Genomic DNA, 23372 nt, shown 5'->3' with positions numbered 1-23372 from the left:
AAAATAAAAGGTCCACAATTATGAAAACATATTAGCACAATGACAACTTTCTTAAACACTGTGAGTTACTATCCATATCATTACATAATTTAATCCTTTCTCCAAGATAGATTCCTGTAGAAACTAGAACATGCCTTCTCCATTTGGGGATCCCTTCAACCAGACACAGTTATTAAGTGAGAAAATGAATGAATCACTCTCTCTTCCTTTTTTTTTTCTTTACGGGGGAAAACACGAACGCAGTCCCGCACTACCACAAATTCTGCAGTCGAGTTTACCACGTTTGGGGATATTGCAGGGTTCAGCACATCCGGAGTGCAATGAATAAGTCTCGCCCTGGGAAAACCACCTTCATGATCACGGTATCTCCCCTGCCAGGTAAGTATTGAATCATTCTCTTGATAACCCCAGGAGGTAGGCAGGATATATGGAATACATATATTACAGATATATTTTGTGTGTGTGTTTAACATATACACACAAGTCAAAAAACCCTATAAGTATAAGAAGTAGAACTGTGGCCAAACCTTTCATTATCCCCTTTAGAAACATTATACAGGTATTGTAAATCTCCACCTTTGAAGCAAAGTAATTCCTTCTCTTTAATAATACTCTGGTAAACATACCCATGAGTGTTTCCCATTCTTCTCTGTCTTTGACCATGCCATTTCATAACGACAAGAAGAAGAAAAGACTTATTTAAGCACCTGGATGGAAAGCGATAGCTAATCCAATTTTTCTTTTTGAAAATATGGAGTTAGTATTTGTGAGAGTTTGGGTCAAATGGGACTGGTAAGCACAGGGGACAATCACTTCTACATTTCATGCTGAATATGGTTCTGGCTGTGGAGTGTTTGGGGCTGTGGGTTGGTGGGAGGAATGTAGCATGTTCTGTTTTTATCAGTCTGCTTCATAGGCAATGGCAGGTGTGGAGATTACTTTCCAATAATTCCTGGAAGCAATATTCCCCCACCTTCACAGGAACTTGCCATCTGGCTCTGAGGGCCAGAGATAATTCAGCTTCTAAATGAGCTCAGCTTCAGGTCCTCCTGAGCAAAAATTGATAAATGAGTGAGATTACACTGTTTTATGGCAGTGTCAATAACACACCAGCATTTGGTCACTCAGGGGCCTTCAGAAAAGAAAGTAAAGCTTTTATTGAATTAACCTATCTCCAATTCAAGTGTATTATTTAAGGGCTTTGGGGAAGGAGTTGCCAAGCTTTATGAAGGCTACATAGAAAAACTAAAAATACGTTTGCATAGCATGTAGATCTTTTGTATGCAAACTTTGGTCTCATAAAGTAAAATGCCAGAGTCAATTCTGGCCTTCTATACTCTAAAATGAATACTTTTTCCCATGAAAATTTTCTTCCCAGGAAAAACGGTGGCTAAAGCTGAAAATTTTCTAAGCTGCCTGGATAATAAGCTTTGTGACTTGAGAAAACGTAGGTGTAGCCGTCAAGCAAAGAGAAGATACAAAGCTGTGACATCAACAATTTAGGCCAGAAGACAAAACTTTGAGAAAAAGAGATCCTTTTCCTCCTGCTCTAATTACCTTAACCAGTTGTCAAAATTGGTAAAATTGATCAGATAATACCTTAAGTCCCCATTTGGTTTTGACCATGTGGGCATAACTATCTTGGGATGGTCGTTTTGTATAAAGAGCATGAGGGTGAAGATAATTACAATTTGATGAGAAGAGAATGAGATACTTGGAATGCAAAGTATTCAGCATGGCCCAATTCCCCAGGGTCCCCGGAGATTATGTGTAGCAATGATAAGATGACATAATTAAATTAAGTGGCATGGCAATAAGTAAGAAAGTAAGCCCACAGCCTCTGTCTCTTGGGAGAATGTCAGCTCAAACAGTCTTTTAAGATGTCTTATTAAAAAGAGGGTGAATAAACTGGAGTTATCTCAGCTTGGGGAAATAAAACATAGTTTTCTTGGGAAAACAGAATTTTCTTCTCTGGAGGAAGCACTGGGAGAAGAAAACCTCAGAGCAAAGAGAGTTTATCTCTGAAATTTAAAAAAATGCAGAATTTGATAGGTGGAAAGTGAGGGGGCAATGGTCAACATGTTTTGGGAGTGCATTTCCCTATAGAAGTCTCTTTTCTATCACTCTCTTCCCTGACAGGCAAAACTAAGTGACCACGCTTGTACCGTGTCATACCCCCTGATTGGACCAGGATAGATACTTGCATTGGTGTCAGGAAGTCTATTGGGTGGCCTATAGCCAATCAAATTCTCACTCTTGAGAGAACTAACATCACACCAAGCTGGAGCAGAGTCAGTTCTGACCAAAACTAGATGCAAACCAAACTGAAGGAGGAGCAGAAGTGATGAGTGAAGTAGAAATGAGAGGAAGCTACACCATAGAGAATTGAATGGGGCAGACACCACGGAGGCAGAGCCCAGTTCCCAGCTCCTTCCCAGCGAGGTTCAGCTGATTCTAATTTCCTTTTTAAAGAACTATGTAAGAGTGCCTCTTATAATATTAATCTCACTTCCCCCACTTTTCTTTTTAGTTGAGCTAATTTCGGCAGGTTTTTGCTAGTTTACAGCTAATGACTCCCTGAATAAGACAAAGTATCTAAAGATAATATCCTTGGCATATGAAAACTACAGAAAATTGAGAATAAGGAAGGAAAAGATTTAATATTTATTTAAATATATTCCATGTGCCAGACATTCTGTTAGGTGTGTAATATTTTAATCTTTTTAGCAACTATATGCCTCAAGGACATTTTTATTTTAATCAAACCGATAAAGCAGATGAGTTTCAGAGAGCTTAATTAATAAACTTGCCTAAATTCTCACAGAGTCAGGATATAAACTCAGCACTGCCTGGCCTCAGATGTCTTCCCTTCCACCGCCAGCAGACTTTGGAATAAAGCAAATATTCTTACCAGGTAACATCAAGACTCTTGAAAACAGTGAAAAATAAGTAGCCATATGTGAAGGTTAATTTTATGTGTCAACTTGGAGGTGTTCTTGGATATGGTTAACACTTAAACTGGTGAACTTTTGTTTTTGTTTTTTTTTTGCGGTACGCCAGCCTCTCACTGTTGTGGCCTCTCCCGTTGCGGAGCACAGGCTCCGGACACGTAGGCTCAGCGGCCATGGCTCACGGGCCCAGCCGCTCCGCGGCATGTGGGATCCTCCCGGACCGGGGCACGAACCCGTGTCCCCTATATTGGCAGGCGGACTCTCAACCACTGCGCCACCAGGGAAGCCCTAAACTGGTGAACTTTAAGTAAGCAGGTTGCCCTCCATCATGTGGGTGGACCTCATTCAATCAGTTGAAAACCTGATAGAACAAGAAGACCAGCTCCCTGGAACGAGAAGGAATCCTCCACCAGATGGTCTATGGAGTTCATCTGTACCATCAGCTCTCCTGGGTCCTGAGCCTGCTGGCTAACACTGAAGATTTGGACTTGCCATTTTCCATAATTACGTGAGCCAATTCCTTATAATAATAAATCTCTCTCTATATATATATTTTATTGGTTCTGTTTCTGTGGAGAAACCTGACTAATATGCCATAAAAATGTTGGATCAGAAAACCAAGGTTGTGGAGAGTGATGAAAGCAAGATGGCTAAATAAGGTGTCCTCTCCTTTATCACCACTGAACAACAATAATTTGGCATCCATCTATGGACAAAAGTGCCTTTGTGAGAGCTTTGTAATCCAGGTAGGAGACGGTGAAGCACTGGTATTGTCCACGACCGAGGAGAGCCGTTTTGAGGCTAGCACCCAGGTGGCTGACTCACAACCGTGGTCCTGGCTACAGACCTAGAAACAACTCCATATTCCCAAGGACTCAGCCACAGCCCATTTGGCTTGGTCCTGTCACCAGCACCATATATCAAGGGACTGAGAAGGAGTCACATCCACCTGTGCATGGGATAATAAGCATACAGAACTTGGTCCCAGCCTTTGACTTGAAGTGGCCCATGAGCCAGCTCTAGCCCCTCTCAGCTATGGTCCAGGAACCTCTGGAGGCAAAGCCAGCAAACTCAGCCAGACTGTAGATTCTGAAAGTTTCCCCTTAATGGGGCTTCTGACCATCCCAGCCATAGTCTGCAAGTGGTCCTGCTGGCATAGGGACCTGATAAAGGACACACCTGTCTGTGCCCCCCAGAGATCCTGAAAAGGCCCTGTACATGGCTCCAGCCCCTCCAGCCATAGTCAGGGAGCAGTCCAGCCCACCCAGGGAACTGGTGGGAGACATGCCCATCCATGCCTCCAGAGTCAGGTCTGCAGACCTCAATTTTGGCTTGTGCAACCTGAAACAGACCCATGGCTTGGTTCTGGCCCCTCTCTGCCACAGTCCAGGGCAAGTCCTGCCCACCCAGGGACACATTCAGTGATTAGACAGGAGCCCTCCCAGGGACCTGGTAGCAGCCACACCTGTCTGTGCACCTGGTAATAGGCCCACTGACTGAGGACCCAACTGGGGACTGTGAAGTGGACCCCTGTCCCTGTATCACCCAACTGAACAAGGTCTTTGAGGCAGTCCCATCCACCCAGAGACCAGAAAGGATCCATGCCTACCCCAGCCCTTTGTAACAAGCCTGCTAATGGCAGACCCCACTGTAGACCTAGTGGCAGCATCAAAACTAGCTCAGGTCTAGCATGAGTATAATTCCAGAGGTAATCCTGTCAGCCCAGGGAACTGACAGAAGGACTTAACCTGACAAAACCAATCTGTAAAGACTGGAAGAGATGTTTGCTCCTTCAAAGGCACAGACATCAAAATACAAAAACCAGTTGTGCTTCAATACACTAACAATAAACTACCTGCAAAAAGGAATAAAGAAAACAATCCCACTTACAATAGATTCAAAAACAATTAAATACTTAGGAATAAATTTAACCAAGAAGGTGAGAGATATGTACACTGAACATTATAAGAAATTGATGAAAGAAACAGAAAAAGACACAAATAAATGGAAAGATTCTTATGTTCATGGATTAAAAGAATATTGTTAAAATATCTGTACTATCCAAAGTCACAGATTCAATGAAATTATCAAAATTCCAACGGCATCTTTTACAGAAATAGAAAAAATAATCCCCAAATTCATATGGAACCATAAAAGGCTCCCAATAACCAAAGCAATTCCGATAAAGAAGAACAAAACTAAAGGCATCATATTTTCTGACTTCAAACTATATTACAAAGCTAGAGTAATCAAAACAGTATGGTACTGGCATAAAAATAGACACATATTCCAATGGAACAGAATTGAAAGGAAAGAAATAAACCTATGCATATACAGTCAACTAATATTTTAAAAAGAGCCAAGAATACTCAATAGAGAAAGGATAGTCTCTTCCATAAATGGTGCTGGGAAAACTAGATATACACATGCAAAAGAGCAAAATTGGATCCTTATACCACTCACAAAAATTAAATCAAAGTGGATTAAAGGCTTAAATGTATGACCTGAAACCATAAAACACCTAGAAGAAAACAAGGGAAAATCTCCTTGACACTGGTCTTGGCAATGATTTTTTTTAAGATATGACTTAAACTTCTTTGCATTATTATTTTTTTTTGCGCTACGCGGGCCTCTCACTGTTGTGGCCTCTCCCGTTGCAGAGCGCAGGCTCAGTGGCCATGGCTCACGGGCCTAGCTGCTCTGAGGCATATGGGATCTTCCCAGACCAGTGCATGAACCCATGTCCCCTGCATCGGCAGGCAGAGTCTCAACCACTGTGCCACCAGGGAAGCCCCTCTTTGTATTATTTTTCAGTGTTCACTATGAACTACAACAGACATCCTTAACATTTCAGTTTACTGTGAGTTAATGTATCTTCAGGCAAAATGTATACAATTGTAAAGATAAAATTATCCCTCCTACTATTTTATGATACAGTTATGTTACTAACTCTATAATACAGAGCATACATTACTAACTGCTTATTACAATGTTATAATTTGGGGGTCAGTCACATACATTTTTAAAGAATGTAAAGGGAAGAGTGTTTTATTGTTATTCCCATATTCACCATTTTCAGTTCTCTTCATTATTTCCTAAAAGTTATTGTTTCTATCTGACATCATTTTCCTTTAGTCTGAGAATTTTCTCTTGCATTTCTTGTAGCATAGGTGTGCTACCAATAAATTCTCTTAGTTTTCTTTTATCTGAAAATGTCATTATTTTGCCTTAATTTTTTTTAACATCTTTTTTGGAGTATAATTGCTTTACAATGGTGTGTTAGTTGCCTTAATTTTTGAAGGATATTTTTGGTATATATAAAATTCTGGATTGGCCTTTTTCCCAGTGCTTTAAAAATGTTCTTCTACTATCTTCTGGTCTCCATCATTTTTTATGAGAAGTCAATGGTCACTCCAATCATCATTCCTCTGTAGTTATGTGTCATTTTCATCTGGTCTCCTTCAAGTTATTCTCTTTGAGTTTTCATAAATTTGCCCATGATATCCTTAGATATGGTTTTCTTTTTATTTATCTTGCTAGGTATTGGTTGAGCTTCTTCAATATGTAATTTTGTGTCTTTCACCAAATTTGGAAAAAATTTCAGCCATTATTTCTTCACAATATTTTATGTCCTAGTATAGCTCTCCTTTCCTTCTGAGACTTCAATTATATATATACTAAACCTTTTGATATTGTCTCACAACTCTCTGAGGCTTTGTTCTGATAAATCTTTTTTATCACTGTTTCTCATGTTGAAACATTTCTATTGATTTATCTTGAAAGTGACTGATGTTAAACCTATCTAGTGACTTTTATGGCATATACTACATTTTTCTGTTATAAAATTTCCATTTGAATTTTATGGTTTCTATTTTTTTGCTGGTTTTTCTGTCTTTTAGATTATGAGGATAATAGCTGGTTTTAAATTGTGGTCCAATAATTCCAAAATCTGTGTTATCTCAGAGTCAGTTCCACTGATTGTCTCTTAACTACGAGTCACATTTTCCTGTTTCTTTAAATGTCAAATAATTTTGAGTTGTATCCTGGAAATTGTGAATAATACATTGTTTAGACTCTTGATGGTGTTATATTCCTCTGGGGAGTATTGATTTTTATTTGTTTTATCAGTTAACTTGGCTGAACACAGCTGCAAAATTTTTTCTCTCTGCTGTGGGCAGCAGCTGAAATTTTAGTTCAGTTCTTTGAGCTTTGGATGAACTGTTAGGAGTTTGTACCTAAACTATGCATGTATAGTTTAGAGATCAGCCAGAGACTTGATCAAAAGTTTATACACAGAATTTATGGCTCTCTCTGTCCTGTTAATCCAGGGACTCTCCTCTTTTCCTGTAATTGCTATGTTCTTTAATTCTTCAAGCCAGTAATACTGTGGCTTGCCATAAAAACAGGAAACTCACTGAGCACCATTTCCTTTTTCCTAGTGTCAATCTCCCCACAGATTCTGCCCATTTTGGTAATGCCTTCAGGTAATTGTTTCTTATATTCTTTCCAGACTTTATGTTGTTATTTCTAAAGAGGTTTGTCATATAGGAGCTACCCAGCTATGACCAAAAGTGGCAGGCTAGCTAGAATGTTTGACACAAACATTTGCAAATAACTCTGCACACAAGCCTCATGAATTGTATTCCTTTAGCTTTTCAGGAACAAATATGAAGAATGTTTAGTGTTCAAGGACTAATTCCAAATGAAGCTAACCTCAGGCATTACATGCTAATGTCACATTTCAGTAAGTGGTCAAACAAGTAATCAGACACAAGCTGTTTTAAACTGGAATTTCCTTAAGTCCCAAATATCAAATTCTATCCATCTATCTACTAAGAGAGGAAGGGAGAAAGGAAAGAAGGAAGGGATGAGGGGTAGGAGGGATTGAAGAAGAAAGGAATGGAGAAATGAAGGAAGGAGCAAGGGAAGGAAGAAGCGAGGGAGGTAAGAAGGAAGGAGAAAATTTCCGGAGAAAATTCTTGATAGAATTTAAGCTTCCCCTGTGCAGGTGTAACTTCCTTATACCAAACCATCACATTGTACACCTTAAATACTTACGATGTTTACTTGTCAATCACACATTATAAAGCTGAAAACAAATAAATGAATAGGCACTCCCGAAACAAAAAGAAGTTTTGGCCAATTGCTCATATTCCTAGGTGAGCTGGTAAATACTAAATGTCAATGCTGAGGATGACCAAGATCCCAAACTGAAATCGTACACCTGAAACAGCCCCCTGCCCATGTCCACCCATCTCACTCTAATAACTCTTCTCTTTATTCTCCAGGACTCACACTCTTTATTTGTAAAAAGCAGTCATACTATTTCCTCTTTCATAGGACTGTTACACGGGATAACACAATGCTTGCCATGTGTTAAGTGCTCAGTACGTTGTAACAGTCTCTATTTCCATTCCAACCTGTTTCTTGGACATTAAAGTGCTCAATAAGTGCTTGATGGTTGTGATTTTTAAATTTGATTTCCTCGTTGGTTTATGTAAAACTATTTGGAAACAAAGTCATATAGGATAAGTAGTGGGAAAAGCACAGATATTTGGAGACAAAAGGACTTGGATGTGACTCTGGTTCTGTCAGTTATTAGTGAGTGAACTTCTGGAAGTTACTAAACCTGTTTCCTTATTGGAGAAATGAAGAGAGCAACCTTTAAATATTAGCAAAAATAGCTATAATTTATTGAATGCTTATGCTGGGCCAGTGATTGTTCTAAATATCTATAATGCCCTGAAATCCTTACAACATATTATGTATTAATATTGTGATTATCAAAAGAGGATGATGATGATTGAAAAGATTCTGGCATTCTTGAAAATTCTTAGCCTCCTTTGGAAGTATTTTCTCATCTCCCTGGTCATTTCACTTTAGAATGACCCAAGGCTCAGACCTGTGTCCTACTTCTCTTTATCAATTCCCTCTCCCATGGAATCTCATCCAACCCCCTGGCTTCAAATACCATCTGTAAACTGACTACTTTCAAATTTGTTTTCCAGCCTCAGCATCTCCCCTGAGTCCTAATGCATATATCCTAGTGTTTACTCTGAATTTTTAAACTTAACATGTCCAAAATGGAAGCTTTTTCCTAAAACCCACTCCATCCAGTTTTCCCTATCACATTTACTGGCAATTCCATTCTTCTAGTTGTAAGCCAAAGCTCTTGTAGTCACCTCAACCCTCTCTGACATCCTGCAGCCAATCTTTCAGCATGCATGGTTTGTGCCCCTTTCAGAAAATACCCAATATCTGACCACTTCTTACCACTTCCACTGCAGCCACCTTGGTCCAGACCGCCATCATCTTTTGCTTTGATTATGGCCAATGCCTCCTATGTGGCCTCCCTGCTTTGGCCTTAATATTCTCCCTGCCCATTCCCTACCCTCACACTACTGCTGGAATCTATCCTCAATCCTGAAGCAAAGCTGATCCTGTTAAAAAGTAAGTCAGATCATGTCACTCCTCTGCTCAAAACTGTCCTCTTATGGGTTTCCATCCCACTCAGAGAAAAGCTGAAATCTCCCCAAAGGCCTCCAGGGCCCTATGCTAGACTTCATGCCTCTTCCCCCACCTGCACCACTGCGATCTCAGCTGCTTTTCCTCCCCCGCTGCTCATTTTCTTGTCCTCCTTGCTGTGCCTAGAATGCACTGGGCACACTGCCACTCAAGAGCTTTGCACTTGGTTTTCCCTCTGCCCAGAATGCTCTTCCTCCATAGCCTCAGTTTCTCTCTTATATCCTTCAAGTTTCTGCGCAAAAGTTCCCATCACAGTTAAGCCTTCTCAGCAAGACCAGCTACATAATATGCGGGACACAGTGCAAAACAAAAATTCAGAGACTTCTTTTTCAGAAAATATTAATAAAGGCTCTAAGAAATCTAGCAGTAGTAATTTTAACTCAAAGCTGTCCAAACAGGAGCTTCCCTGGTGGCGCAGTGGTTGAGAATCTGCCTGCCAATGCAGGGGACACGGGTTCGAGCCCTGGTCTGGGAAGATCCCACATGCCGCGGAGCAACTGGGCCCGTGAGCCATGGCCGCTGAGCCTGCGCGTCCAGAGCCTGTGCTCCGCAACAAGAGAGGCCACAGCAGTGAGAGGCCTGCACACCGCGATGAAGAGTGGCCCCCGCTCGCCGCAACTAGAGAAAGCCCTCGCACAGAAATGAAGACCCAACACAGCCAAAAATAAAAAAATAAATAAATTTATTTTTAAAAAAAAGCTATCCAAATGTATTTAAGCACAGAAGCCTCTATATAACTATTCACAGTATTTCCATTTTGCAAAGTGCCTGGCAGAAGCTTGAAGATCTCTTTCAATTCCATAATTCCATAAATCTATGCTTGTACAATATTAATAATCTATAAAATTACATAATTCATTATATTTTATCACATATAAATTTTTCACATACAAATTATGTGATAAAATGTGATATATGCACTATAAGAAAATGTATAATATATTTATAATATATAATAACATATGTAAAATATCTGATATGTATTTATATCATAGCTTTTAAAGGTATGGACTTTTAATCTTTTCTTTTAGCTTTATAGGAAGTTGGTCAAGCAAATATGAAAATGGGAATTTGCCCTTTCGGTGATTTCTCTATCCAAATAAATTTGGAAAATGATATAACAAACCTGGACAGTATGTCTTTAAAATTTTTAATCTAGCATTCCTCTAGCTTTCTTTTCCTTAGGTTTTTGTAAAATTCTTGTGGTTTTAGCAGGAAATGTGACTTTCACTCTTTGGTTCTAAACCCTCAAGACTGAATGGTGATACTCAATAACTCTAGAGATGACAGCCTCTAAATGTATAAAGGTGGGAGACGATTTCTTCTGAGACAGACAGAAGAGGCAGGGTGTCAAAGAAGAACTTCTTTTTCTGGCAATAACCGAGTACAAGGGGAATCCACGTGCATTCTCTTCCATAGGGTGTTTCTTTACTCTCCTGCAGACAAGATGCTTAGACATATGGATATCCTTTATCTAAGTGTTGCTCAGGGTGAAGGACCAGGCTTGTTTTTAAAATTACCATTCATCTACTTGTGTTTTTGAAAAATATAATTTAAAAAGTTATTAGAATAAGGGAATTTAAAATAATAAAGCTATACACAATACAAGGCCAGAAACATGAGAGTCAATAAGCATAAAATCACCCTGTCAAATTTCTATAACAGTTTCTAAATGCTTATCCTCAGTTCCTGTATTTACATTACCGGAGCAAATATTTTGGGGATTGGCCCCAACCTGAGTGCTATATATCGAGCAACACCGCTCTGGGTCTCTTACCTTTGCCACTAATTTAGTATGTAGCAAATACCACCACTTATCGTGATTTATCTTTTCATGTCCTTGAGAGCAAGAGAGATCTATTTGTGTCCTTGAAGTACATAGGAGAAAACACTGTACACATTAGGTGCTCAACAAACCTGTCCTGATGTGCACACACTTGATAGTCTGGGTAAATGAGAGATAGGTGAGTAGGTAGACAGAGCTTTAAAAAAACAGCATTTTTTTTGTCCTTTATACCCCTTCTTGGTTCAAAGTTAACAAGGAAACAAATAAGCCTCTTTAGAAAAATCTCCAAAATAAATAAAAGTTATTATAGGGCAAAAAGTTTATGATATACTCAAAACCAAAAGGTAATAGTTTTAGAAAGCTTTAAAATTGTTAAGGAAAAGTTGTACTAACCCATTAACAAACCTATATGTAGCTGTCTTGCTTTTAAAGATCTCTTGGGACAGAGATTGCAAAACTCCCCATAGGTGTCTCAATTGTGCATAATGTTACTTCAAAGCAACAGTATATGTCATTTTCATAAGGAAGAAAATGAATTTCTTGTATCATCTGAGCTTACCTGATAGAAAATTCAACTCTAAAACTCAAAAAAGGAGACTGGAGATGCCTAATTAATCTGCTTTTAAGAGTTAGATGTTTTCTTGATTCGCCTCTAAAGCTCTAATGGCAAAAGGTTGTCATAAATTGAATACATTATTCATGCAGTCTGCTAGCCTTTACTGTAGGCATTAAAGAGCAGAAGGATCTTTCATCTGAGGTTCACTACTAGCAAGAAAGAATTCTTTAGTGCAATACTGTATGGTTAACTTCTTTTGGATAAACTAAGTTATGCTAGCAAAAAGATGGGCGGTGAAGTGGCCCTTGCCATCCTTGTCTAGAAAGCAGGATTCCTTGAGAGTATAAATCAGACTGCTCTAGAATCAACCGGTGGGCTGGTGACTACTGAGTTCTACAGGAGGACAAAGAAGGACAGGTTTTGTCATAGAATCCACGATATCGAACTTGGAGGTGTACGCCATTTAATTCTCTCCTCACAGCTGTTTCATGTCTCTCGACTTCCTCCACCTTCAGCTTCAGGATAAGTTGACTCACTGCCTACATTTGGGCTGCAGCTCATTGTACCATGCAAAATATTTGTTGGGATCACAAACCACAAAACTGATTAGTTGGTAAATATAAAGTTTCACAAGTACTCTTACAGTAATGAAGAATAAAACTACAATAAAATAGCAACATACTGGAACAATACATGTGCATCTGAAGTGCTCATGTTAAAATTTGCAAAGATTCATTCAAGTTTATAAAAGAAGTCCATAGCCCATCCATTAAATGGGTGAAGAACAGGTAGTTCATCCATGAGAAAATACAAATAGGAAACAAACAAATTAAAAGTATTCTTTTAAACATCTTTATTGGAGTATAATTGCTTTACAATGGTGTGTTAGCTTCTGCTTTATAACAAAGTGAATCAGCTATACATATACGTATATCCCCGTATCCCCTCCCTCTTGCGTCTCCCTCCCACCCTCCTTATCCCACCCCTTTAGGTGGACACAAAGCACCGAGCTCTGATCTCCCTGTGCTATGCAGCTGCTTCCCATTAGCTATCTATTTTACATTCGGTAGCATATATATGTCCATGCTACTCTCTCACTTCATCCCAGCTTACCCTTCCCCCTCCCCAAATCCTCTACTCCATTCTCTACATCTGAGTCTTTATTCCTGTCCTACCCCTAGGTTCATCAGAACAATTTTTTTTTTTTAGATTCCATATATATGTGTTAGCATATGGTATTTGTTTTTCCCTTTCTGACTTACTTCACTCTGTATGACAGACTCTAGGTCCATCCACCTCACTACAAATAACTCAATTTCATTTCTTTTTATGGCTGAGTAATATTCCGTTGTACGTATGTACACATCTTCTTTATCCATTCATCTGATGATGGACACTTAGGTTGCTTCCATGTCCTGGCAGAGCTGCAGTGAACATTGTGGTACCTGACTCTTTTTGAATTATGGTTTTCTCAGGGTGTATGCCCAGTAGTGGGATTGCTGGGTCATATGGTAGTTCTATTTGTAGTTTTTTTTTTTTTTTTTTTAAACATCTTTATTGGGGTATAATTGCTTTACAATGGTGTGTTAGTTTCTGCTTTACAACAAAGTGAATCAGCTATACATATACATATGTTCCCATATGTCTTCCCTCTTGCGTCTCCCTCCCTCCCACTCTCCCCATCCCACCCTTCCAGGCTGTCACAAAGCACCGAGCTAATATCCCTGTGCCTTGCGGCTGCTTCCCCCCAGCTATCTACCTTACTACGTTTGTTAGTGTGTATATGTCCATGACTCTCTCTCGCCCTGTCAAAACTCACCCTTCCCCCTCCCCATATCCTTAAGTCCGTTCTCCAGTAGGTCTGCGTCTTTATTCCTATCTTACCCCTAGGTTCTTCATGACATTTTTTTCCCTTAAATTCCATATATATGTGTTAGCATACGGTATTTGTCTTTTTCTTTCTGACTTACTTCACTCTGTATGACAGACTCTAGGTCTATCCATCTCATTACAAATAGCTCAATTTCATTTCTTTTTAAGGCTGAGTAATATTCCATTGTGTATATGTGCCACATCTTCTTTATCCATTCATCCGATGATGGGCGCTTAGGTTGTTTCCATGTCCTGGCTATTGTAAATAGAGCTGCAATGAACATTTTGGTACATGACTCTTTTTGAATTTTGGTTTTCTCAGGGTATATGCCAAGTAGTGGGATTGCTGGGTCATATGGTAATTCTATTTGTAGTTTTTTAAGGAACCTCCATACTGTTCTCCACAGTGGCTGAACCAATTCACATTCCCACCAGCAGTGCAAGAGTGTCCCCTTTTCTCCACACCCTCTCCAGCATTTATTGTTTCTAGATTTTTTGATGATGGCCATTCTGACTGGTGTGAGATGATATCTCATTGTAGTTTTGATTTGCATTTCTCTAATGATTAATGATGTTGAGCATTCTTTCATGTGTTTGTTGGCATTCTGTATATCTTCTTTGGAGAAATGTCTATTTAGGTCTTCTGCCCATTTTTGGATGGGGTTGTTTGTTTTTTTGTTATTGAGCTGCATGAGCTGCTTGTAAATTTTGGAGATTAATCCTTTGTCAGTTGCTTCATTTGCAAATGTTTTCTCCCATTCTGAGGGTTGTCTTTTGGTCTTGGTTATGGTTTCCTTTGCTGTGCAAAAGCTTTGAAGTTTCATTAGGTCCCATTTGTTTATTTTTGTTTTTATTTCCATTACTCTAGGAGGTGGGTCAGAAAGGATCTTGCTGTGATTTATGTCATAGAGTGTTCTTCCTATGTTTTCTTCTAAGAGTTTGATAGTTTCTGGCCTTACATTTAGGTCTTTAATCCATTTTGAGCTTATTTTTGTGTATGGTGTTAGGGAGTGATCTAATCTCATACTTTTACATGTACCTGTCCAGTTTTCCCGGCACCATTTATTGAAGAGGCTGTCCTTTCTCCACTGTACATTCCTGCCTCCTTTATCAAAGATAAGGTGTCCATATGTGCGTGGGTTTATCTCTGGGCTTTCTATCCTGTTCCACTGATCTATCTTTCTGTTTTTGTGCCAGTACCATACTGTCTTGATTACTGTTGCTTTGTAATATAGTCTGAAGTCAGGGAGCCTTATTCCTCCAGCTCCTTTTTTCGTTCTCAAGATTGCTTTGGCTATTCGGGGTCTTTTGTGTTTCCATACAAATTGCGAAATTTTTTGTTCTAGTTCTGTGAAAAATGCCAGTGGTAGTTTGATAGGGATTGCATTGAATCTGTAGATTGCTTTGGGTAGTAGAGTCATTTTCACAATGTTGATTCTTCCCATCCAAGAACATGGTATATCTCTCCATCTATTTGTATCATCTTTAATTTCTTTCATCAGTGTCTTATAATTTTCTGCATACAGGTCTTTCGTATCCTTAGGTAGGTTTATTCCTAGATATTTTATTCTTTTTGTTGCAATGGTAAATGGGAGTGTTTTCTTGATTTCACTTTCAGATTTTTCATCATTAGTATATAGGAATGCCAGAGATTTCTGTGCATTAATTTTGTATCCTGCTACTTTACCAAATTCATTGATTAGCTCTAGTAGTTTTCTGGTAGCATCTTTAGGATTCTCTATGTATAGTATCATGTCATCTGCAAACAATGACAGCTTTACTTCTTCTTTTCCGATTTGGATTCCTTTTATTTCCTTTTCTTCTCTGATTGCTGTGGCTAAAACTTCCAAAACTATGTTGAATAAGAGTGGTGAGAGTGGGCAACCTTGTCTTGTTCCTGATCTTAGTGGAAATGCTTTCAGTTTTTCACCATTGAGGATGATGTTTGCTGTGGGCTTGTCATATATGGCTTTTATTATGTTTAGGAAAGTTCCCTCTATGCCTACTTTCTGGAGGGTTTTTATCATAAATGGGTGTTGAATTTTGTCAAAAGCTTTCTCTGCATCTATTGAGATGATCATATGGTTTTTCTCCTTCAATTTGTTAATATGGTTTATCACATTGATAGATTTGCGTATATTGAAGAATCCTTGCATTCCTGGAATAAACCCCACTTGATCATGGTGTATGATCCTTTTAATGTGCTGTTGGATTCTGTTTGCTAGTATTTTGTTGAGGATTTTTGCATCTATGTTCATCAGTGATATTGGCCTGTAGTTTTCTTTCTTTGTGACATCCTTGTCTGGTTTTGGTATCAAGGTGATGGTGGCTTCGTAGAAGGAATTTGGGAGTGTTCCTCCCTCTGCTATATTTTGGAAGAGTTTGAGAAGGATAGGTGTTAGCTCTTCTCTAAACGTTTGATAGAATTCACCTGTGAAGCCATCTGGTCCTGGGCTTTTGTTTGTTGGAAGGTTTTTAATCACAGTTTCAATTTCAGTGCTTGTGATTGGTCTGTTCATATTTTCTATTTCTTCCTGATTCAGTCTTGGCAGGTTGTGCATTTCTAAGAATTTGTCCATTTCTTCCAGATTGTCCATTTTATTGGCATAGAGTTGCTTGTAGTAATCTCTCATGATTTTTTTTATTTCTGCAGTGTCAGTTGTTACTTCTCCTTTTTCATTTCTAATTCTATTGATTTGAGTCTTCTCCCTTTTTTTCTTGATGAGTCTGGCTAGTGGTTTATCTATTTTGTTTATCTTCTCAAAGAACCAGCTTTTAGTTTTATTGATCTTTGCTATTGTTTCCTTCATTTCTTTTTCATTTATTTCTGATCTGATTTTTATGATTTCTTTCCTTCTGCTAGCTTTGGGGTTTTTTTGTTCTTTGTAGTTTTTTAAGGAACCTCCCTACTGTTCTCCATAGTGGCTGTATCAATTTACATTCCCACAAACAGTGAAAGAGGGTTCCCTTTTCTCCACACCCTCTCCAGATTTTGTTGTTTGTAGATTTTCTGATGATGGCCATTCTGATTGGTGTGAAGTGGTACCTCACTGTGGTTTTGATTTGCATTTCTCTAATGATTAGTGCTGTTGAGCATCCTTTCATGTGTTTGTTGGCAATCTGTACATCTTCTTTGGAGAAATGTCTATTTAGTTCTTCTGCCCATTTATGGATCGGGTTGTTTGTTTTTCTGATGTTGAGCTACATGAGCTGCTTATAAATTTTGTAGATTAATCCTTTGTCAGTTGCTTCATTTGCAAATATTTTCTCCCATTCTGTGAGTTGTCTTTTCATCTTGTTTATGGTTTCCTTTGCTGTGCAAAAGCTTTTAAGTTTCATTAGGTCTTATTTGTTTATTTTTGTTTTTATTTCGATTTTTCTAGGAGGGGTGTCAAAAAGGATCTTGCTGTGATTTATGTCATAGGGCATTCTGCCTATGTTTTCCTCTAAGAGTTATATAGTTTCTGGCCTTACATTTAGGTCTTTAATCCATTTTGAGTTTATTTTTGTGTATGGTGTCAGGGAGTGTTCTAATTTCATTCTTTTACATGTAGCTGTCCAGTTTTCCCAGTATCACTTATTAAAGAGGCTGTCTTTTCTCCATTGTATATTCTTGCCTCCTTTATCAAAAATAAGGTGACCATATGTGTGTGGGTTTATCTCTGGGCTTTCTATCCTGTTCCATTGATCTATATTTCTGTTTTTTGCAAGTACCATCCTGTCTTTTTTGTTTTTTTAATAAATTTATTTATTTTATTTATTTATTTTTGGCTGTGTTGGGTCTTTGTTGCTGTGTGCAGGCTTTCTCTAGTTTCGTTGAGCAGGGGCTACTCTTCATTGTGGTGTGCGGGCTTCTCACTGTGGTGGCATCTCATTGTGGAGCATGGGCTCTAGGCATGTGGGCTTCAGTAGTTGTGGCATGTGGGCTCTACTGTACAGGCTCAGTAGTTGTGGTGCACAGGCTTAGTTGCTCCGTGGCATGTGGGATCTTCCCAGACCAGGGCTTGATCCCATGTCCCCTGCATTGGCAGGTGGATTCTTAACCACTGCACCACCAGGGAAGCCTCATACTGTCTTGATTACTGTAGTTTTGTAGTATAGTCTGAAGTCCAGGAGCCTGATTCCTCCAGCTCCGTTTTTCTTTCTCAAGATTGCTTTGGCTATTTGAGGTCTTTTGCACTTCCACACAAATTGTGAAATTTTTTGTTCTAGTTCTGTGAAAAATGTCAGTGGTAGTTTGATAGGGATTGCATTGAATCTGTAGATTGCTTTGGGTAGTATAGTCAGTTTCACAATGTTGATTCTTCCAATCCAAGAATAAGGTGTATCTCTCCATCTGTTTGTATCATCTTTAACTTCTTTCATCAGTGTCTTTTAGTTTTTTGCATACAGGTCTTTTGTCTCTTTAGGTAGGTTTATTCCTAGGTATTTTATTCTTTTTGTCACAATGGTAAATGGGACTGTTTCCTTAATTTCTCTTTCAGATTTTTCATCATTAGTGTATAGGAATGCAAGAGATTTCTGTGCATTAATTTTGTATCCTGCTACTTTACCAAATTCATTGATTAGCTCTAGTAGTTTTCCGGTAGCATCTTTAGGATTCTCTATGTATAGTAGATGTCATCTTCAAACAGTGACAGCTTTACTTCTTTTCCGATTTGGATTCCTTTTATTTCTTTTTCCTCTCTGATTGCTGTGGCTAAAACTTCCAAAACTATGTTGAATAATAGTGGTGAGAGTGGGCAACCTTATCTTGTTTCTGATCTTAGAGGAAATGGTTTCAGTTTTTCACCATTGAGAACGATGTTGGCTGAGGGTTTGTCATATATGGCCTTTATTATGTTGAGGTAAGTTCCCTCTATGCCTCCTTTCTGTAGGGTTTTTTTTTTATCATAAATGGGTGCTGAATTTTGTCAAAAGCTTTTTCTGCATCTATTGAGATGAGCATATGGTTTTTATCCTTCAGTTTGTTAATATGGTGTATCACATTGATTGATTTGCGTATGTTGAAGAATCCTTGCATTCCTGGGATAAACCCCACTTGATCATGGTGTATGATCCTTTTAATGTGCTGTTGGATTCTGTTTGCTAGTATTTTGTTGAGGATTTTTGCTTCTATGTTCATCAGTGATATTGGCCTGTAGTTTTCTTTCTTTGTGATGTCTTTGTCTGGTTTTGGTATCAGGGTGATGGTGGTCTTGTAGAATGAGTTTGGGAGTGTTCCTCCCTCTGCTATATTTTGGAAGAGTTTGAGAAGGATAGGTGTTAGCTCTTCTCTAAATTAAAAATATTTTTAATCTTTGCTAGTGATCAAATAAACTGATAGTAAAAGATATCTATTTAGAAATGCTGAATTATACTAAAAAGTTAAGAATTTAGAAACTTAAATATTCATTAAAATTTAACATTCATACAAATTATATGTTTGAAGGCAAACTCGAAAATTCATACGCTTTTGATATCATTCTGAAATTGGTAATTCACAACTGATAAACCACAAATAAAACTATAAAGAGATGCATAGAAAACACAGAAAAACATCAAAAAATAGCCATAACCATTTGGGCCTGAAAAAGCCATGGAGGGATTTATTCTAAAGATATAACTCAACAGACTCAAAAATTTATAAATACAGAAGATACTTATTTGAACTAAGAGACAGAAACTTATTATACAACAAAGGGAGATTAAGTAGCCAATAAAAATATTTTATAAAGCTACATAGACATCTAAAAGAATAACGATTATAGACTGTAAAATGAACATCAAAAATGCAAAACAATTTGAGCCATTTAAAAACTGCACGCATGTGATGCATTGCACAGTTAAGAATATGCAAGTGGTTTTTGAGTGATAGGTTAAGATTCTTTCCCTCTTTTTTGCAAATTCCTTTTCTAGGACTTTTTTTTTTTTTGGCGTATCCTATGTATTTTTCCCCCTTAAGTGTTTTTCTTTTGAGGGAGAAAGAAGGAAAGGATGAGTATCTGGAGAAGATACTTCTCTCCCTTCAATTACAGCTAGGTTTCTGCCGACACTAATTTTCTGCAGTGCTGTCAGCTCCTTTTCGGGGGAGTTGATGTGTAGCACTAATCCTGTCTGCTGGCTGCCTCCCTATGCAAATACTTCCAAACCGGAGCATCTTAGAGACCTATTCATGGCCCAAGACAACACACTTTTCATTAGCATTTGAAGTGCGAGGGCTGAAAAAGGGGAATGGACAACTTTTTTTTTCTTTTTCTTTTTTTTTTTTCTTTTGGCTCGAAGCTTTGGGGAGACTTGAAAATGTACGTTTTTCATCCCTTTGCACACATCAGCATTGGCGCAAAACTTCAGAGAGACGCATTGACTGCCCTCAGGGGAAAGCATTCAGGGGGATTTTTACACATACACAGAGGGCCATCGCCTGAAATAAATCACAGAATGGAGGTGGCAGAGACGAAGAGAGAGGGGTTCAGTGGGCTAAGCTACGCGTCCAGAGGCATGAATTTAAATCACGATTTATTTTCTTCTCACTCTGCTCTTGCGTGAACCTCAGTTTCTTAATCTTCAGCAATGAAGAGGGGGCATTGGGAAGAAACGGCCCAAGATTTAAGATGCAAAGCAGGACTCGCATAAAACAGCCCTCTGGAGGGGCTGTGTCTGAAGCCCAGTGGTTAGAGCCTGGTGCTCTGAAATCTAGGTCACAAGTTCAATCCCCTTCTGGGTCAGTTAGCTTTTCTCTGTTCCACAGCCACAGACTAAAGGCCTGAGCCCCTTATTCAGGCCGAATGTGTGCCCTTGGTCACTGCACAAAAAAGCCCAGCCAAAGCCTCGCAAATCTATCCTCCACTGTGGGGACCCGTGGGGAAGCAAGCTGTCATTGGGACCCTCAAAGCAGGAGCATCTCTGCAAGGAGGGTACTGGGGGAGTGTGGGGAGTAGGTCCCAGAAGCAGCCAGACTTCGCAGGAGGGAACCCCCGCCCTGCAACCTACTGTGTGACTCTGGGTATGTTATTTCATCTTTCTGAGCCTCAACTGTAGACAGGTAGCTCCTGAATAGGACTGTTTTGACGACTGAATGTGTTAATGGACCGTAAGAAATTAACACTGTGCCTGGCGTGCACTGATCACGCAGTCAAAATCTGTTAGGACTGGCATCACTGATCCCCAGGGTAAAACAGTGCTCTAAGGCTACTTTAGGATATAGAGGAGGACGATTGTGAGCGTGAAGGTAAAACAGAGACGTCTCCAGCTGATATCAGTAAAGAATTGATCATGCCTGAGATATACCAGGTACCGTGATAGACTTTTTTTTTGGGGGGGGGTAGTATTAAAAATAATAAATCCCACGTGGGTCTTGTCCCAAGGAGCTTATAAAGCTAGATGACCCAACTATAAATCCTGATTTCAGCCCAACCACCAACTGGGTTACACTGGGTCAAATAACCTTTTGATGCCTCAGTTTCCTTATCTATAAAATGGGCATAATAACTACCTACCTCACAGGGTTGTTGTAGAATAAAATGAGTAATACATGGGAAGCACTTAGTATGTATAGTAAAGCCTTCAAATGAGTGGAGATTTGTATTACAAGAAAATAAAACACACTCTTGCCATTCTTCAGCTTTGAAAAAGTTATAGTATCTGGTTGCAAGCTACCTCACAGACTCAGTATTTTTAAAATAATCTGATGACAACTTAGCTTTCTAGTTTTGCTTTTGCGATCCCAATCCACAGCTCTCCCCGTACAACATACCTCGCGGTTTTCTTTTGGTGATGGGTCCACCTTTCCTTGATGCCTCCTTGCTTTCGCCTCATCCTCGTCTATATCCTCAAGTGCATCCTTCTTGTCCAGACGTTTTTCTCTCTCATTTGTCCATCTGGTGAAAAATGCTCAAAATGTCCTCCTTCACAGAAGCCCTCTTTGAGCTGTCCAGAAGAATTTCTCGCCTCCTCTAACTACAGGTTTCTACATGTCCAAGGATAAATGGCACAGATCCAAAGCCTCTTAAAGTGGATCTGAGATAGGAGGGAAGGGGGCAGGGCACAACCATTAAAAGAGTGACATAGTCCTTGAGGACATGACAAAAACTGGTTAAAACCAATTAGGCCCAAGATGGAGGAAGATTCGACTTCCCATAGACCTTGAGCCTCATTATATGCTCATTGTAATACATTAGCATATGCTAAATGACATGCCTGCAGGCACCACGGCAGTTCTGACCACAAAAGGCCAGAAAGTGGGCAGTGGCCCAATTCCTGGAAATCCCACCCCTTCCCCAAAATTGTTGGACTAATCCTCCCACCTATTAGCCTATGAAATTACCCAGCCTATAAAAACTAACCACCATATTTCAGGGCTGCTTTCATTTTCCAAGACAATCCCATGCCCTGGGGCTGCTCTCACCTTCTGAGGCTGACTGCATTTCTGCTTATGGAATGTCTATCTGTCTCAGTGAGCCTGCTTTCACTTTACTATGGCTCACTCTTGAATTCTTTCTTGCAGTGAAGCCAAGGACCCTCACTTAGCTGCTCATCTGAGGAACTCACCTGAGACCTGGAACCTGACCATCCGCTTGTGCCCAATTTTCCTGCAACATCTTTACAAAGGAAGAGGAAGAAGGAGGTCTTTTTCCCCTCCCCACTTTTCCTTTGATTATAAAAATGTAGCCCACTTAGTTCTTAGGGCAGAGACCTTTGCCTGACCACTTGTATCCTTCACAAGTACCCTATATTAATAAATCTACTTCTTACCATCACTTCTCTCACTTTTCCCTCACTGAATTCCTTCTGCACTGAGACATAAAGAACCTGAGTTTCATTAAGTCCTGAGATGAGCTGTGTGGTTTCAGTTGGAAGACTGGGTTCTAGTCCCATCTGAGGTGTGGTTTCAGATCTGCTTAAAGCAGGGACAAAGCTTAAAGAAAATAATGAAAAAGAGGTTTCCAATTGGCCTTTTTTTTTTCTTGCAGTACGCGGATCTCTCACTGTTGTGGCCTCTCCCATTGAGGAGCACAGGCTCCGGATGCACAGGCCCAGCGGCTGTGGTTCACGGGCCCAGCCGCTCCGTGGCATGTGGGATCCTCCCGGACCGGGGCACGAACCCGTGTCCTCCGCATCGGCAGGCGGACTCTCAACCACTGCGCCACCAGGGAAGCCCCAATACCATTCTCTTAATTGATCAGGCCACAAAACTTGGAGTGGTCCTTGACTCTTTTTTTCTCTCTACTCCTACATCTGATCCATCAACAAATCCTCTTGACTCTGTATCTTCAAAGTAATCTAAATCCTACCCCTTCGCATCTCCATCACCACCCTCCAAATCCAAGCTGCCAGCATTTCTCACCTGGATTAAGGCAATGTTACCGAGTCCAAGCTCATCCTTCTCCCCACATGGCAGGCCAATAAATTGAGAGAGAATTGTTGGGGCAAGGAATAGTGACTTTATTTGGAATGCCAGCAGACTGAGAAGATGGTGGACTAGTGTCCCAAACAACCATCTTGCCTGAGTTAGAATTCAGGCTTCTTTTATACTGAAAGGGGAGGGAGTAAAGCCGAACATTTCCTGGTTTCGGTCAGTCTCGGAGGGTATGTGTTAATTTCTTTCTTCCTGCAGTCATTCACAGGTGGGCCTGGTCAGAATGTTTCCTGTGAGCCAAACAAAGGTATCTTCCCCTAAGTCCTTACCTGGAAGGCAGGGTTC

The 23372-nt window shown here is 39.6% G+C and overlaps 1 non-coding gene across 1 annotated transcript; it reads right to left on the bottom strand.

Annotated features, from left to right (window-relative positions):
- Positions 1 to 222: 222 nt before the first annotated feature.
- Positions 223 to 386, bottom strand: LOC116761444. The gene has a single exon (XR_004352011.1). It is a non-coding gene; the product is annotated as a U1 spliceosomal RNA (small nuclear RNA).
- Positions 387 to 23372: the final 22986 nt, after the last annotated feature.

The sequence above is a fragment of the Phocoena sinus genome, chromosome 10 (assembly GCF_008692025.1).
Source record: "Phocoena sinus isolate mPhoSin1 chromosome 10, mPhoSin1.pri, whole genome shotgun sequence".
Classification (NCBI taxonomy): Eukaryota; Metazoa; Chordata; class Mammalia; order Artiodactyla; family Phocoenidae; genus Phocoena; species Phocoena sinus.
Note: the sequence above shows the minus strand (reverse complement) of the source record. Positions and strands in the feature narration are given on the sequence as shown.